Below are 18,186 nucleotides of genomic sequence, written 5' to 3'. Positions count from 1 at the left end.
TCCTTTTATGGTTATTTTTTTTTTGTCCTTTCCTACTCTGAGGTCATGAAAATATTTTCAAAAACTCTAAAAATTTACCTTTCCTTTATTAACTAATTTTTATATATGAGATAGAAGTTGAAATTTATTTTTAATTTTTTAAAATTAAGCTAAAATTTATTCACAGTAAAACAAAAATATTGCATGTACAATTCAATACATTTTGAGAAATGTAATCAACACACCAAACAAGATGTTATAACATTTCCCTTATCCTAGAAATGTTCCTCTTGTCCCCTCTAGGCAACCACCATCCCCACAAGCTTCTTTTACTCAATGTATTTCAACTTACCCTTGCCTCACCTCTTCATTCCTTCCTGTAGATCAGAGTTTCTGTCTAGTATCATTTCTACTCAGCCTCAGGATTTTTTTTTTTTAGTATTTCTTATACTATAGGCCAATTTCAATAAATTCTCACAGCTTTATTTCATTAAAATGTCTGTATTTTGCCCTCATTTTTGAAGAGAATTTTTCCTGGATATAGATTTCTGGGTTGGCAGTTGTTTTTATTAAATATATTTACTGATGATGTTGAATTTTACCTAGTCCTGTACTCCTGGAAAACAGTGGTTAAAGGAATCTCCCCAGTGTTCTGTGTTCAGGAAGATGGCTTATTGCACAGAACACTCTTTCTCATATGACCTAGGTAAGACTCATGAATATCCCCCCTTTACCTATGATAATGACAGTCCTGGATCCTCCAAATTCCTGCTTTCTGCTTCATGAATGATTAACTAAACTGTTTGTCCCCACTGATCAATCATAACAAAATGCTTGTTAACTAAACTTGGGTAAGATTCTCTAATTCCCCCACGTCCCTGTACCAGCATATAGTCTCTTCTTAAGAGCTTGGGAAACAGGCTGGCCTCAGGGTAAATCATTATCTGATCATACCACTCTTCCATACCAAGTCCCTACACCCTGTTCTTTCTAGCCTGTTTACTCCTCTCTATAAAAGAAAAATCTTTTTTACCTGACCATTGAGATGCTTGCAGATCTTATGGTCAAAGTATTCTCTCTATTGCAATAGTCTCTCCCTCCTCTCCTTGCAATAATCATTTTGAATAAAGTGTCTCCCTACTAAGTCCATATTTGTTTTTTATTTGACACTGTGTAACAAACAACCGTGAAACATAGGCCTTTTAAAAGAAAAGCATTTTATTATATTTCATGATTTTGTGGGTTGACTGGAATCATCTGGGTGGTTCTTCTGCTCCATGTGAGGTCAGACAGAGATACACTAGTCTGGGTGCACAAATGGGTTGAAAAATCCAAGATAACTCACTTTCATGGCTGGCTGTTGTTGTTGGCTTTGTGCTGGGAGCTCAGCTGGGGCTGCTGACTGGAGTGTTTACACATGACCTCCATTTCAGCTTGGGCTTTTCACTGCATGGCAGCTGGGTTCCGAAGGGGAGCAAATGTTCCAGGAAAAGAAGGCACAAGCTGCCAATCCTCTTAAAGGCTAGACCCAGAACTCGCACAGCATCACGTCAGGCATATTGTATTGGCTAAGCAGGCACAGAGCCAGCACACCTTCAAGGGTAATTGAAATAAACTCCATCTCTCCTTGAAAGGGGTGATCAAGATACGGCCATCTTCCATCCAACATTCTTTCAACTACTTTAAAATATTTTTTCATTGTTTTCTGACCTCCATTGTTTATGATGAGAAACCAGACATCATGATTATCATTGTTCCTCTGTATGTATTTGTTTGCCCACCCCCCGACACTGTTTCTTTTAAGACTGTATCTTTCATTTTCAGCAATCTGACTATAACGTGCCTGGATGTGGTTTTGTTTATATTTATCCTGCTTGGGCTTCACTGAGCTTCTTGGATTGTAGGTTCCTGTTTTTCACCAATTTGGAAGGTTTTTCAGTCATTATTTCTATTTTTTTCTCCTTTTTTCTCCTATACTCACATACTACTTGATTTGATGGAGAAGGGAAAGCCTCAGGCCTTGTTCATGGATTTAGGAGCATGGTAGTTGGTGTGGGTTGAAAATGGACTGCCACTGCACTGCAGCCTGACTAAGGTAGTGCTGAAAGGTGATGATGAGGGAAGGGAATCTTCCCAGTGTGCAGAGCTTCAAGAAATGGACTTAGGCATCAATTAATTTAGAGAAAAGTGGACTGAAGAAAGTATATGCATGGACTCCTTGGCAATGGTAAATGGCTTGATTGGTTAGGCAGGGGCTTAGAGGAACATGATTAGAAATTCAGAGATGGAGAAGTCTGGGGAAGAAGAATGTGTATAAACCTTCCATAGGCCCAACCTGAATCTGTTTGTCTCATGTAAATACCTATTAGAGAAGATGCACTTTGGGCATGGCATCAAACAATCAGCTGGATATTAGTCACCCAGTGAATGCACAGTGAGTCCATGAATGGAGTAGCTATGTTTTCTAGGCTATAGTTTATTCATGGACTAAACAGCTTGGGTTCCCTCTCAGAGACTGATCGAGCTGACTGAGTCTGAGCTCATAGTATCATACCATCCATTGAAGAGACATCAAACAGCCATTTGGTTTCAATCTGATTGCAATGAAACACTTCCAAACTGGAGGTGACAGCAGTTTATCCTTACCAAAATTGATGCATAGTCTGAGGATAAGTTATTTATTCCTATCTGCAATGCCTTAACCTACTATTTGAGGACTCAGACAATGTCTGTTTTACTGACATAGGATCTCACATAATACCTCTATGGGCAATTGACCTGCTTAATAACAAAGAAGGGATAGTAGTGGGCATATGGCCATGTCATCCACTAGTCCTGCCATATACTTTAGCACGCTGAAGCTTCCAAGCCTGACAGAAAATTGGAAAGAGCTCTTAAATGCACACTTACATGCTTAAATGCAATACCATGTGGGGCTGGAGTGCTGTTCTCTAAGATGTGGTATTTGAGTCAACAGCCATTGTGTGCTGTTGTGCTCTGAGAGGTAGAGAATTCAAGGGTTGGTAGTAGGAGTGGTCCCTCTCATTACCACTTTCAGGGATCTTTTGAGAACAAACTGTGCACCCTTTCTTCACTGGTGTTAACCAAGAATGCTAAGAACAGAGACCTGGTTGAGGCAAACAATGTGTTTACTTGATGTTTGTTAGGATTGCAGCCCAGGAGACACAGATCCAAGAAGCACTTGAATTGTGCTCTGCTGGACTAAAAAATGGGGGAGGTTTGTAAAGGCAAAAAACCGCGAGAATTAGGTTTGTCAAGAATTAGGATTGGAGCTGGCAAGAAGTAAGGGTGCTTGTTAAGAAAGGATCAATTGGGGTCAGAAATAATTACGTAGTTGAAAGGGTGGGGGCAAGGACTTGGAGACTACAAGGTTGCAGCTAGCAGCTGTTAGCAGATATTGTTTTGAAAAAGGCCTGGTGGTGTCCTTGAGTTTGATACAGTTCAGAGAAAATTCAAGTTCTCAGTAATTTTGGAATGTGTCTGAAACCATATCCACAATGGCACTCAGATTCATTTTGGATGCCTGAACCACAGTTACTCCATTTTGATTTTTAAATGATCTTAAATATGTCGTCACTACTATAGGTTCATTAGCGGCCATAGTTCCTGGAGGACCATTCTACTAGGACCACAGTAAGGATTTCACTAGACCTAATGCTATAGCTGCCATCTGGTCATTTGGGGTTCTTTAGTCCAGTATATTAGCAGTAAAATATTGGAGTTACTATATTAGTAAGAGTAATTGACCTAATTCTAGGGAGGAGATAATGTTGACACCTCATAGTAATGTAACAAGAAGACCAAATCTGACTCCATATTGGATCAACTCCTTTAGCTCTAACCTTCGTGTTCTGTTGTCTGTGCTTAGTCATGCTGGCTCTGCACCTTTGTAAAGGAATGTTGCCTATAGCCTGAAATATACATAGTAGCCCTTTCTCAAGGCTCTGCCTCCCAGGCTTGACCTTTAAAGGCATAACACTTTTTCACTCACATAGAGAAAAAAAAGCTGCATTACAGAAAATAATGTTTGTCTTGGAGGTTTACAGGAACATAGTGACCAGACCTATGTGGATAGTTGCAAGAACAAAGGATTATCACACCCCTTCTGGGGTCTGGCCAGCATCAAGAAGTCTGCAACAACCTGCCACACCCTCTTCCCCTTTTAGTGTAAAAGAAGCCTGAATTCTAACTCAGGTAAGATTGTTCTTTGGGACACTAGTTCACCATCTTCTTGGTCTGCTGACTTTCTGAATAAAGTCGCTATTCTTTGCCCCAACACCTTGTCTCTCAACTTATTGGCCTGTCGTGCAATGAGCAGTGCAAACTTGGATTCAGTAACAGTAACGGTCTCACTGAACACAAGTTCATGTGTCCAGTGCACAGTTGAGGCCAAACAAATTAAAACGTTGGAGTTTGGAACAAAGAAAAGTTTGTTAGTCTGGGCGGCGCCAACCCGGAAGATAGGAGACCTAGGCTTGTCTCAAATATATCTTGCTGGCTATACTGGGGTGCAGGGTTTTTAAAGGCAGAAAGGGTAAAGGGGAGGGGTTCTTTGTGATTTTCGCTTCCTGATAAGACCTCAGTTGCAGACTCCCTGGATACATCTTGTGAGTCAATGTGTCATCGGTGATTGTAATTGATCTTGTTCCTGCAAAGCAAACTAGTAAATCATGGTCTGGTGATCCCTTAACTTCTTTCTAGGAGATGCAAAAAGAATGGTTAAGGAATATTATTATTTACTTAGAGGCTTCGTGATGGTTCAGGAGTTTCAGTTCTTTTTTTTTTTTTTTAATTTAGTGCTATTTTTATTAATCTCAATATTAGCTCCAACTTCAGTGTGACAGATTTTTTTTTTGACATCTTTATTGGAGTATAATTCCTTTACAATGGTGTGTTAGTTTCTGCTTTATAACAAAGTGAATCAGTTATACAGATACATATGTTCCCATATCTATTCCCTCTTGCATCTCCCTCCCTCCCACCCTCTCTATCCCACCCCTCTAGGTGGTCACAAAGCACAGAGCTGATCTCCCTGTGCTATGCGGTTGCATCCCACTAGCTATCTATTTTACGTTTGGTAGTGTATATATGTCCATGCCACTCTCTCACTTTGTCACAGCTTACCCTTCCCCCTCCCCATATCCTCAAGTCCATTCTCTAGTAGGTCTGTGTGTTTATTCCCGTCTTGCCATTAGGTTCTTCATGACCTTTTTTTTTTTTTCCCCTTAGGTTCCATATATATGTGTTAGCATACTGTATTTGTTTCTCTTTTTGACTTACTTCACTCTGTATGACAGACTCTAACTCCATCCACCTCACTACAAACACCTCCATTTCATTTCTTTTTATGGCTGAGTAATATTCCATTGTATATATGTGCCACATCTTCTTTATCCATTCATCCAATGATGGACATTTAGGTTGCTTCCCTGTCCTGGCTATTGTAAATAGTGCTGCAATGAACATTTTGGCACATGACTCTTTTTGAATTATGGTTTTCTCAGGGTATATGCCTGGTAGTGGGATTGCTGGGTCATATGGTAGTTCTACTTTTAGTTTTTTAAGGAACCTCCATACTGTTCTCCATAGTGGCTGTATCAATTTACATTCCCACCAACAGAGCAAGAGGGTTCCCTTTTCTCCACACCCTCTCCAGCATTTACTGTTTCTAGATTTTTTGATGATGGCCATTCTGACCGATGTGAGATGATATCTCATTTTAGTTTTGATTTGCATTTCTCTAATGATTAATGATGTTGAACATTCTTTCATGTGTTTGTTGGCAATCTGTATATCTTCTTTGGAGAAATGTCTATTTAGGTCTTCTGCCCATTTTTGGATTGGGTTGTTTGTTTTTTTGTTATTGAGCTGCATGAGCTGCTTGTAAATCTTGGAGATTAATCCTTTGTCAGTTGCTTCATTTGCAAATATTTTCTCCCATTCTGAAGGTTGTCTTTTCGCCTTGTTTATGGTTTCCTTTGCTGTGCAAAAGCTTTTAAGTTTCATTAGGTCCCATTTGTTTCTTTTTGTTTTTATTTCCATTCCTCTAAGAGGTGGGTCAAAAAGGATCTTGCTGTGTTGTATGTCAGAGTGTTCTGCCTATGTTTTCCTCTAAGAGTTTGATAGTGTCTGGCCTTACATTTAGGTCTTTAATCCATTTTGAGTTTATTTTTGTGTATGGTGTTAGGGAGTGTTCTAATTTCATACTTTTACATGTAGCTGTCCAGTTTCCCCAGCACCACTTATTGAAGAGGCTGTCTTTTCTACACTGTATATTCTTGCCTCCTTTATCAAAGATAAGGTGATCATATGTGCATGGGTTTATCTCTGGGCTTTCTATCCTGTTCCATTGATCTATGTTTCCGTTTTTGTGCCAGTACCATACTGTCTTGATTACTATAGTTTTGTAGTATAGTCTGAAGCCAGGGAGCCTGATTCCTCCAGCTCCATTTTTCGTTCTCAATATTGCTTTGGCTTCGGGGTCTTTTGTGTTTACATACAAATTGTGAAATTTTTTGTTCTACTTCTGTGAAAAATGCCAGTGGTAGTTTGATAGGGATTGCATTGAATCTGTAGATTGCTTTGGGTAGTAGAGTCATTTTCACAATGTTGATTCTTCCAATCCAAGAACATGGTATATCTCTCCATCTATTTGTATCATCTTTAATTTCTTTCATCAGTGTCTTATAATTTTCTGCATACATAAATGGGAGTGTTTTCTTAATTGCACTTTCAGATTTTTCATTATTAGTGTAAAAGAATGCAAGAGATTTCTGTGCATTAATTTTGTATCCTGCTACTTTACCAAATTTATTGATTAGCTCTAGTAGTTTTCTGGTAGCATCTTTAGGATTCTCTATGTAGAGTATCATGTCATCTGCAAACAGTGACAGCTTTACTTCTTGTTTTCCGATTTGGATTCCTTTTATTTCTTTTTCTTCTCTGATTGCTGTGTCTAAAACATCCAAAACTATGTTTAATAAATGTGGTGAGAGTGGGCAACCTTGTCTTGTTCCTGATCTTAGTGGAAATGGTTTCAGTTTTTCACCATTGAGGATGATGTTTGCTGTGGGTTTGTCATATATAGCCTTTATTATGTTGAGGAAAGTTCCCTCTATGCCTACTTTCTTCAGGGCTTTTATCATAAATGGATGTTGAATTTTGTTGAAAGCTTTCTCTGCATCTATTGAGATGATCATATGGTTTTTCTCCTTCAATTTGTTAATATGGTGTATCACGTTGATTGATTTGTGTATATTGAAGAATCCTTGCATTCCTGGAATAAACCCCACTTGATCATGGTTTATCATATGCTTTTAATGTGCTGTTGGATTCTGTTTGCTAGTATTTTGTTGAGGATTTTTGCATCTATGTTCATCAGTGATATTAGCCTGTAGTTTTCTTTCTTTGTGACATCTTTGTCTGGTTTTGGTATCAGGGTGATGGTGGCCTCGTAGAATGAGTTGGGGAGTGTTCCTCCCTCTGCAATATTTTGGAAGAGTTTGAGAAGGATAGGTGTTAGCTCTTCTCTAAATGTTTGATAGAATTCGCCTGTGAATCCATCTGGTCCTGGGCTTTTGTTTGTTGAAAGATTTTAATCACAGTTTCAATTTCAGTGCTTGTGATTGGTCTGTTCATATTTTCTATTTCTTCGTGGTTCAGTCTCGGCAGTTGTGCATTTCTAAGAATTTGTCCATTTCTTCCAGGTTGTCCATTTTATTGATATAGAGTTGCTTGTAGTAATCTCTCATGATCGTTTGTATTTCTGCAGTGTCAGTGGTTACTTCTTTTTCATTTCTAATTCTATTGATTTGTGTCTTCTCCCTTTTTCTCTTGATGAGTCTGGCTAATGGTTTTTCAATTTCGTTTATCTTCTCAAAGAACCAGATTTTAGTTTTATTGTTCTTTGCTATTGTCTCCTTCATTTCTTTTTCATTTATTTCTGATCTGATCTTTATGATTTCTTTCTTTCCTTCTGCTAACTTTGGGGATTTTTTGTTTTTCTTTGTCTAATTGCTTTAGGTGCAAGGTTAGGTTGTTTATTCGAGATATTTCCTGTTTCTTGAGGTAGGCTAGTATTGCTATAAACTTCCCTCTTAGAACTGCTTTTGCTGCATCCCATAGGTTTTGGGTGGTCGTGTCTCCCTTGTCATTTGTTTCTAAGTGCTTTTTGATTTCCCCTTTGATTTCTTCAGTGATCACTTCGTTATTAAGTAGTGTATTGTGTAGCCTCCATGTGTTTGTATTTTTTACAGATCTTTTCCTGTAATTGATATCTAGTCTCATAGCTTTGTGGTTGGAAAAGACACTTGATACGATTTTCATTTTCTTAAATTTACCAAGACTTGATTTGTGACCCAAGATATGATCTATCCTGTAGAATGTTCCATGAGCACTTGAGAAAAATGTGTATTCTGTTGTTTTTGGGTGGAATGTCCTATAAGTATCAATTAAGTCCATCTTGTTTAACGTATCATTTAAACCCGTGTTTCCTTATTTATTTTCATTTTGGATGATCTGTCCATTGGTGAAAGTGGGGTGTTAAAGTCCCCTACTATGATTGTGTTACTGTCAATTTCCCCTTTTATGGCTGTTAGTATTTGCCTTATGTATTGAGGTGCTCCTATGTTGGGTGCATAAATATTTACAATTGTTATATATTCTTCTTGAATCGATCACTTGATCATTATATAGTGTCCTTCTTTGTCTCTTGTAATAGTCTTTATTTTAAAGTCTATTTTGTCTGATATGAGTATTGCTACTCCAGCTTTCTTTTGATTTCCATTTGCATGGAATATCTTTTTCCATCCCCCCACTTTCAGTCTGTATGTGTCTCTAGGTCTGAAATGGGTCTCTTGTAGACAACTTATATATGGGTCTTGTTTTTGTATCCATTCAGCCAGTCTGTGTCTTTTGGTGGGAGCATTTAATCCATTTACATTCAAGGTAATTATCGATATATATGTTCCTATTCCCATTTTCTTAAATGTTTTGGGTTTGTTATTGTAAGTGTTTTCTTTCTCTTGTGTTTCCTGCCTAGAGAAGTTCCTTTAGCATTTGTTGTAAAGCTGGTTTGGTGTTGCTGAACTCTCTCAGCTTTTGCTTGTTTGTAAAGGTTTTGATTTCTCCATCACATCTGAATGAGATCCTTGCTGGGTAGAGTAATCTTGGTTGTAGGTTTTTCTCCTTCATCACTTTAAGTATGTCCTGCCACTCCCTTCTGGCTTGCAGGGTTTCTGCTGAAAGATCAGCTGTTAACTTTATGGGGATTCCCTTGTGTGTTATTTGTTGTTTTTCTCTTGTTGCTTTTAATATGTTTTCCTTATATTTAATTTTTGATAGTTTGGTTAATATGTGTCTTGGCATGTTTCTCCTTGGATTTATCCTGTATGGGACTGTCTGTGCTTCCAGGACTTGATTAACTATTTCCTGTCCCATATTAGGGAAGTTTTCAACTATAATCTCTTCAAATAGTTTCTCAGTCCCTTTCTTTTTCTCTTCTTCTTCTGGGACCCCTATACTTCAAATGTTGGTGCATTTAATGTTGTCCCAGAGGTCTCTGAGTCTATCCTCACTTCTTTTCATTTTTTTTTCTTTATTCTGCTCTGCAGTAGTTATTTCCACTATTTTATCTTCCTGGTCACTTATCCATTCTTCTGCCTCAGTTATTCTGCTATTGATCCCTTCTAGAGTATTTTTAATGTCATTTGTTTTTTTTTTTTCATTGTTGCTTGGTTCCTCTTTTGTTCTTCTACGTCCTTGTTAAATGTTTCTTGCATTTTGTCTATTCTACTTCCAAGATTTTGGATCATCTTTACTATCATTATTCTGAATTCTTTTTCAGGTAGCCTGCCTATTTTCTCTTCATTTGTTAGGTCTGGTGTGTCTTTACCTTGATCCTTCATCTGCTGTGTGTTTTTCTGTCTTCTCATCTTGCTTATCTTACTGCATTTGGGGTCTCCTTTTTGCAGGCTGCAGGTTAGTAGTTCCTGTTGGTTTTGGTATCTGTTCCCAGTGGCTAAGTTTGGTTCAGTGGGTTGTGTAGGCCTCCTGGTGGAGGGGACTAGTGCCTGTGTTCTGGTGGATGAGGCTGGATCTTTTTTTTCTTGTGGGCAGGTCCACGTCTGGTGGTGTGTTTTGGGGTGTCTGTGGCCTTACTATGATTTTAGGCAGCCTCTCTGCTAATGGATGGGGCTGTGTTCCTGTCTTGCTAATTGTTTGACATAGGGTGTCCCGCACTATAGCTTGCTGGTCATTGAGTGAAGCTTGGTCTTGGTGTTGAGAGAGACCTCTTGGAGGTCTCTGGGAGATTTTTGTCATTTGGTATTATGTGGAGCTGGAAGGTCTCTTGTGGACCAGTGTCCTGAAGTTGGCTCTCCCATCTCAGAGGCACAGCCCTGATGCTGGCTGGAGCACCAAGAGCCTTTCATCCACACGGCTCAGAATAAAAGGGAGGAAAAATAGAAAGAAAAAAAAAGAGGATAAAATAAAATAAAGATAAAATAAAATAAAGTTATTAGAATAAAAAAGTAAAAAATAATTATTAAGAAAAAAAGAAAAAAAATTTTAAGTAAAAAAAACAAAACAAACAAACAAAAAAAACGGACCGACAGAACCCTAGGACAAATGGTGAAAGCAAAGCTATACAGACACAATCTCACACAGAAGTATACACATACACGCTCAGAAAAAGAGGAAAAGGGGAAAAAATAATATATCTTGCTCCCAAAGTCCACCTCCTCAATTTGGGATGATTCGTTGTCATTCAGGTGTTCCACAGATGCAGGTACATCAAGTTGTTTGTGGAGATTTAATCTGCTGCTCCTGAGGCTGCTGGGAGAGATTTCCTTTTCTCTTCTTTGTTCGCAGAGCTCCCGGGGCTCAGCCTTGGATTTGGACCTGCCTCTGCCTGTAGGTCGCCTTAGGGCATCTGTTCTTTGCTCACATAGGACGGGGTTAAAGGAGCAGCTGCTTCGGGGGCTCTGGCTCACTCAGTCTGGGGGAAGGGAGGGGTACGGATGCAGGGTGAGCCTGTGGCAGCAGAGGCCGGCATGAAGTTGCAGCAGCCTGAGGCACGCTGTGCGTTTTCCTGGGGAAGTTGTCCCTGGATCACGGGACCCTGGCAGTGGCGGGCTGCACAGGCTCCCAGGAGGGGTGGTTTGGATAGTGACCTGTGCTCGCACACAGGCTTCTTGGTGGTGGCAGCAGTAGCCTTAGTGTCTCATGCCCGTCTCTGGGGTCCACGCTGATAGCCACGGCTTGCGCCCGTCTCTGGAGCTCGTTTAGGCAGCACTCTGAATCCCCTCTCCTTGTGCACCAGGAAACAAAGAGGCAAGAAGAAGTCTCTTGCCTGTTCGGCAGCTCCAGACCTTTTCCCAGACTCCCTCCCAGCTAGCTGTGGTGCGCTAACCCCTTCAGGCTGTGTTCACGTTGCCAAACCCTGCCCACTCCCTGCTATCCAGTTGCCAAACCCTGCCCACTCCCTGCTATCCGACTGAAGCCTGAGCCTCAGCTACCAGCCCCCACCCGCCCCGGCGGTTGAGCAGACAAGCCTCTTGGACTGGTGAGTGCTGGTCGGCACTGGTCCTCTGTGCGGGAATCTCTCTGCTTTTCCCTCCACACCCCTGTGGTTGCGCTCACCTCTGCGGCTCTGAAGCTTCCCCCATCTGCCACTCGCAGTCTCCACCCGTGAAGGGGCTTCCTAGTGTGTGGAAACCTTTCCTCCTTCACAGCTCCCTCCCACTGGTGCAGGTCCCGTCCCTATTCTTTTGTCTCTGTTGTTGCTTTTTTTTTTTGCCCTACCCAGGTACGTGGGGAGTTTCTTGCCTTTTGGGAGGTCTGAGGTCTTCTGCCAGCGTTCAGTGGGTGTTCTATAGGAGCAGTTCCACGTGTAGATGTATTTCTGATGTATCTGTGGGGAGGAAGGTGACCTCCGTGTCTTACTCTTCCGCCATCTTCTCCCGGTCTCCCCTCAGTTCTTAATTGACCTTCCTGATGTCATCAATTTTAAGTCCACTTGGGGCCAGCTGTTTGAAGCCACAGGACATTATCTCAATAGTTTAGGGTCATAAATCAAGGCATTAGTTTAAGTTAACAATCATGGGAAAGATTATGTTGGGCTTGCTTTTCCTTTGCTTCTACATTCCCTCACTTTACTCTTTAGTAACTGCTTGAATCTGCTCTTTGGAACTCAGGGAAGATCTAGGATCCTTTTCTACAAACAAGAAATGAGGAACACGGAAAGGCTTTTGTACCCGGGAAGGCAATGCAGAGTCCCGCTTGGTTTTGACAGCAGGGAGGAGTATGACTGGAACTTAGGAGATTTACTTGGCTGCCTCTTGATGCTTCAATGCATATTGATATCCAGGAACAGGAAATTGAAGTAAACATAGCTTAACAAATGTACAGTAACCAGCGACTTGGACATATCAGGACCAAAATATGTGTGTTATCCCTTTGGGCAAGTAACCAAGACTAGCACATGAGCCAGCCAAGGGTGTGGGAAACATATAATGGGCAGGAGAGAAGAGAGGCAATAAATATCAGTGCTGCCTCAAGACTTTCTACAACAGTGGGAACTGTAGCTCATTCATTCTCGTTTCATAAGCCTTCATTTTTAGAAATCATAACCAGGTCATGGGACAGAGTGAACTTCACATGAGGCATGTGTGGATCTGAGCAGTGCAAGGCATTGTCTGGAGCAAAAGTTCTGCTCTGCTCATATCCCACCAGCCCTGACCATATCAGTGTACACTAATACAACCTCCGAATGCCAGTACCTGCATGTCTTCTCCAGAGGGCTTTCTCTGGCCACCAGATTCTGCTTTATCAATGCACGCAGCAGGCCAGAGCAGCATGGGATTAATGTCCTCTGGAAGGATCTGTTAGCCAGTAACTGGCAGGAGTGGCTACATAAATATTCCACTTCCTTCATCACTTGGGTGGATGTGTACGTTTTACACCATATCCCAAATTTCACTGGTTCGATTAAGCTCCAGTTACCAATAGTAGTTAATTGTTTGAAAAACTGTATCATTATTTCTTGCCTCCCTCTTCCCTTTTTTCCCTCTACTCTGCCAGTGTTTTCTGACACCATCTCCCAAATAAACTGCCTTCACACTCAAAACCTCAGGGTCTCAGGGTCTGCTTCTGGGGGAAATCCAAACAAAGTTGACTTCTGAGTCTACCATTTTGTGGTGCTTCAGGATTCTAGAGATTTCTTGAGAAAAAAACTGTGTGTTAGGTTCAGTTCTGTCTCTTCTTCTCATTTGAGGGGACCTTGGCTCCATAAATCTATTTTGTCTCTTCAACCCAGTGAGACTGCCAAAACACTCTGCTGGTTTTTCTGCCTAAAGCTACACACTCCCCACACCAATTCTTTGCTTCCCTCTTCCCATCTACATCAGCAAATGGCTCCAGTAGAACAATAGCTGCCAAATATTATCTATTTTCTCTGCAATTTCTTACTCTCTGGAATCTTATTCCCTCTCATCCTAGTAGTATCAGCAACTCCCCAGTGTCTTTATACAGATGTTCAAATTTTATCTGGTTGTATCTATTCATTCCTAATTAGATCATTGTTCTATCATAAGCTACTTCAACATAGTTGGAAGCCTATTCATCAAATAATTATTATTTTTAATTCTAGAAATTCTACTTGATTCTTTTTCAAATCTTTTACAAATCTCATTTGTAGTTTGCTGTTTCCTGCAACATTTTCAAATTTGTTTTTAATTTGCTTTGATCATATAAAACGAGGCTATTTAGTAATGTTTATCTGTGAATTATAGGATCTAAATTCTTGGTACACATGTTTCAGGATTTTATATTGGTGCTTGCACATGGTGTTTTGTTTCCTTGTGTGCTCAGTGATTTTCTTTAATCTGAAGGGCTCATTTTCCTTGGAAAATTATCTATTTACCTGAGAAATTTTTGAAATCTGTTTAAGGTTCATTCTTCTAGAAAGGATTTACTTGTTTTTAGCCAAGTACTTGGAACATTACTAATCTGGACAGCTGGTGCTCATGGTTTGAAGTTTTTTGGGCCACACGAGTAAAGTGAATTTGAATAGAAATCTGCATTAAGGCTGACTTCTGCTTACAATTTCCCAAGGATAATGACTTCTGCTTGTCACCAAGGCACTTTCCCCTGGGTTCACAGAGGGAATAGAACTCTGGAGTCTCATTTTCATAGGGGAAGTTTCTCCTTTTGGACTTGAGTTTTGTCTTCTGCTGTCCACCCTTCTCTTAACCTTGAAAGTTGCAATCATGTTCCTCATATTTGACAAATGTCTTTAGGGTAAAAGTGACATATGGGCTCTCTTACTTTTTACTTTCATATATATTTTGGTGTGATAAATTACTTATTTATTAGTAGTTCTTATGTGGTTTTAAGAATATTTTCTAAAAATATAATTTATTCGACATTTTAAATTGCTTTCTTTTAGAAGGTAGGATCAGATGTCTAATACCTAATACCCTAATAAACATAGACTCACTTTTTAAAGAAGATTTTGAAATGTGTAGTATAATCTCCACTTGGTGAATCCTGATAAAAAGAAAAAATAAAATTTAGGTCAGTAATTGGACTGAGACAAATTCTCACTATAACATTTACTACTTTATTTAAATTCATCTAGCTAGTTTTCCATTCTATGGCCTCACTCATCCATTCTATGGCCTCATCTCAAAATTTTTTCATTGAAACATATTCTAAGAAGATGAGAAAATAAGAACACTATTGTTTTAGTCAGATATTATTCACCTAAATTGACTTGGGTTTCAAGCTTTGATCCACCTGCTTGGGCAAATAGCATCAAGTCTTTTGAACACAAATTTCTTCCTGAAAATGAAGATATCATCTTCCTGAAAATGAAAGAATATCTTACAGAACTATTTTGAAGAATAAATGGGAAAACTCAGTAATTTATAAATATTTATTGGGCAATGACAACATATTAGGTCCTGTGATTGTTACCAAGTCCAAGTTTGTACTGCTCGCCACAGTAAATCAAGAGGCAAGGTGTTAAGGCAAGGAATAAAAAACCATCTTACCTGAGTTAGAATTTAGGCTTCTTTTATACTAAAAGGGGAAGAGGGTGTGGTTGGTTGTTGCAGACTTCTTGGTGCCAGCCAGATCCCAGAGAGGATGTGATAATCCTTTGTTCTTGCAACTATCCACATAGGTCTGGTCACTATGTTCCTGTAAACCTCCAAGACAAATATTATTTTCTGTTCTGCAATTTTTTTTTCTCTATGTGAATGAAAAAGTGTTATGGCTTTAAAGGTCAAACCTGGGAGGCAGAACCTTGAGAAAGGGCTATTATGTGTATTTCAAGCTATAGGCAGCATTCTTTTACAAAGATGCAGAGTCAGCATGACTAAGCACAGACAACAGGGCACAAAGGTTAGAGCTAAAGGAGTAGATCCAATAAGGATTCAGGTTTTTTCTCTGTTACATGATGGTTAATTTAACTGAAATATTAGTTCTTCTTGGGCCCCAAGCCTGCCAGTATTTGGCTTTCCTGGCTCTTAGTCCTTCAGACTCAGACTGAAACTAAACCTTTGGCTCTCCTGGGTCTCCAGCTCACTCTGAAGATCATGGGATTTACCCATCTCCATAATCACATGAACCAATTCCTTAATATAAGTAAGTCTCTTTCAATATAGTAGACATCCTACTGGTTCTGTTTCTCTGGAAAACTTTGACTAACACACGGCCTAAGCTAAGCACCAAAGATATCCAGATACCTGACAGCATCTGCAGCTGATTAGCCTGTCATTTGTGGGCTTATGAGAAAGTATTTGTCACTGAGTAGATGGTCATAATTAGTTTTATTTTCCTTAAGCATGCTAATTAAATATGGATATAGAGGGACATTAAAATATTTAAAATGCAGAAAAAATTAAAGAATTAACCTCTTATATATACAATATATATATTTTTAACACCTAAATATTAGAGAAAATGAGTGATAATCATCAAAGAATTGCAAAAGAATGTGACCTCACAGGCCAAATACCAATGAGCTACTGAAAATGAAATAGAAAAACATTGATTTCGATACAGACAAATAATGTTTAGCTAAAGAAAATGAGAAGGGGAAATCACAGTTTACTAAATGCAACAATAACAGTAGCAAAAAAATCCTCTATCCCTGAACTCCATTTACTCATTTACTAGATTGTTGCAAAAACCAATCTGTATCCCTGAATCCTGTTAATCTGAATAATATTATTCATTAGAAAAGGTTATCTGAGAAGACTGAGGATCCTAAATATCCTGATCTGTTATTTTGAAAGAGACTGAAAGAGATTTACTCCCCAGACCCCTGTTTGTTAGCTTCCCTAAAAGTTACTGTAGAAATGTAGTGTTTTCAATTGTTATTAATTCTCATACATTTTATGTATATTTTCCAACTGAATGGCCTTCACTTCTATTGTGTGTTCTATCTTCTTTGTCCTGATGAGAAATTATTTTAAGGACATTTTACTCTCGTCTATAAAAACAATTAGGGAAAAATTATCTCCAAATAGTAACAAACACTAAATTTGTTTCATTCAGTCCAGCATTTAGTAGCATCTTCCAGCTGACATCCTATGTAATGAAAGAAAGCAAATTCCATAGTAAAGAGAAACAGCTGCTTCTTCCGACATTATGAGTCTTGTAAATCCCTTCTTGTGAACAAAATGTAATCATCCCCTTTATTTCCAAAGGTAGGGGAGATTAGCTCCAAATAATGACAGTCAGAAACAAAGGTGACTAACAATCTCATTCAAACAACAGGAATATATATATGACCCATGGCTCTCGATTTCCCAGTTCTCCTTTGGAAGAGAATTATGGGAAGCTGGTTACAATAAGAATAATATTCTTTCAAATGAGGATCTCAGATTTTGAAAAGTTCTTTCTTGGGATGTCAGCACTGAAGAATAGGTTCAAATTGTCAAAGCTTATTTGCAATTGATAATGCAAATAAGTTTTAACAATAGGGAAATCAGTTTGTGTCAAAGCAACTTAAGCCATAGTGACTACCATTTTCTCCATCTGTCAAACAAATAACATTGAACCTCTTTTGAACAGCTGTTCAAACTATCATGAGCTCACAGGCCTGAGGTCTAAATATGTAATTTGGCTGGCCCTAATAGTAATTGGGCTTTACCAAGTGAGTGTTCTTGAAAATACATTTTGTCATTTGTTTCTAACGTTTTCTTGACCATTTATGCCATTTTTTCTACTTTTGCAACTTGTGATGATATCTTTATTCTTTTATTTATGCATTTTCTTCTTTATTATCAGTTTTAACTCAGATCTTAAGCCCATTTTTACAACCCCTACTCATAATGGCTTAGATAAAATAGTGTATTAGATTTTTTTAATATTAGTTTTTCTATAATAAAGACAAACTCAAGTTGCCTGCAGCAAAAAGCTGGCATATTGGCTTCTTGGGAATGTTTGCTCGAGGCCCACACTCTCTATTCTCAACTTTTATACAGAAAACCAAAGGAGAACCATCTCAAGGGCAAAAATCAGAAACAAAGCTTATGGCATCAGACCCAAGCCACCACTTACTGCCTCCTGTTGGACCCCACTCTATATCTCGGGTGAGGAGATCTCTCTCTTCATGCACGGACAATATATGAAGATCATGAATCTGAAAAGATAAATAAGAAACCTTGAGAGTGAAGACAGGAAAAGAGAGGCAAGTTGGGGAGAGAAGAAATAGGGGACAGTTCTAAGAAAACTGGAAGATGCAAAGCTTTTATATCTCCCATCAACCCATCAATCAAATTTTTACACTCTAGATCCCTGAGAAGGGTCTCAAATACTCCAGGACTTACAGTGAAGTTAGAACTATAACATACAATGTTTGGGCTCCAGGGACATGGGGAAATTCTATAGAAATTGCGGCAGATATTTCTAGTAATTACAGTGTTGTAATGGTTGCTAAACAAATCAACGAATTTGTACTAGTAGTAGAACATTTAAGTAAAATAAATCAATATACTCATGCTGGTTATGGGAAATTTAAGTTGAAAGAATAAATCTTTAAATGGATACACTGATGACTTCCAAATGTTGATTTCTAGCATAGACTTTTCCACTTTAAAAATAGCACCAGGAAGAGTTAAACAGGCAAGAAGACTTTACTCAAGACTATTGCAATAGGCCCTCTGTGTTTGCTAA

The 18,186-nt window shown here is 39.0% G+C and overlaps 2 long non-coding RNA genes across 2 annotated transcripts in view; one reads left to right on the top strand and one right to left on the bottom strand.

Moving 5' to 3' along the window:
• Positions 1-18,186, top strand: part of LOC309618326 — a 60,208-nt gene that overhangs the window by 24,593 nt on the left and 17,429 nt on the right. The gene's annotated exons all lie outside the window — the stretch shown is intronic.
• The window catches only part of LOC309618328, a 673,944-nt gene continuing 661,020 nt past the window's right edge, over positions 5,263-18,186 (bottom strand). Inside the window, exon 2 of the long non-coding RNA XR_014238417.1 lies at positions 5,263-5,429. This is a non-coding gene — a long non-coding RNA (uncharacterized lncRNA). The remainder of the gene's footprint in view (positions 5,430-18,186) is intronic.

Source organism: Balaenoptera borealis (genome assembly GCF_965194805.1).
Source record: "Balaenoptera borealis genome assembly, chromosome: 20".
In the NCBI taxonomy this organism is placed as follows: domain Eukaryota; kingdom Metazoa; phylum Chordata; class Mammalia; order Artiodactyla; family Balaenopteridae; genus Balaenoptera; species Balaenoptera borealis.
Note: the sequence above shows the minus strand (reverse complement) of the source record. Positions and strands in the feature narration are given on the sequence as shown.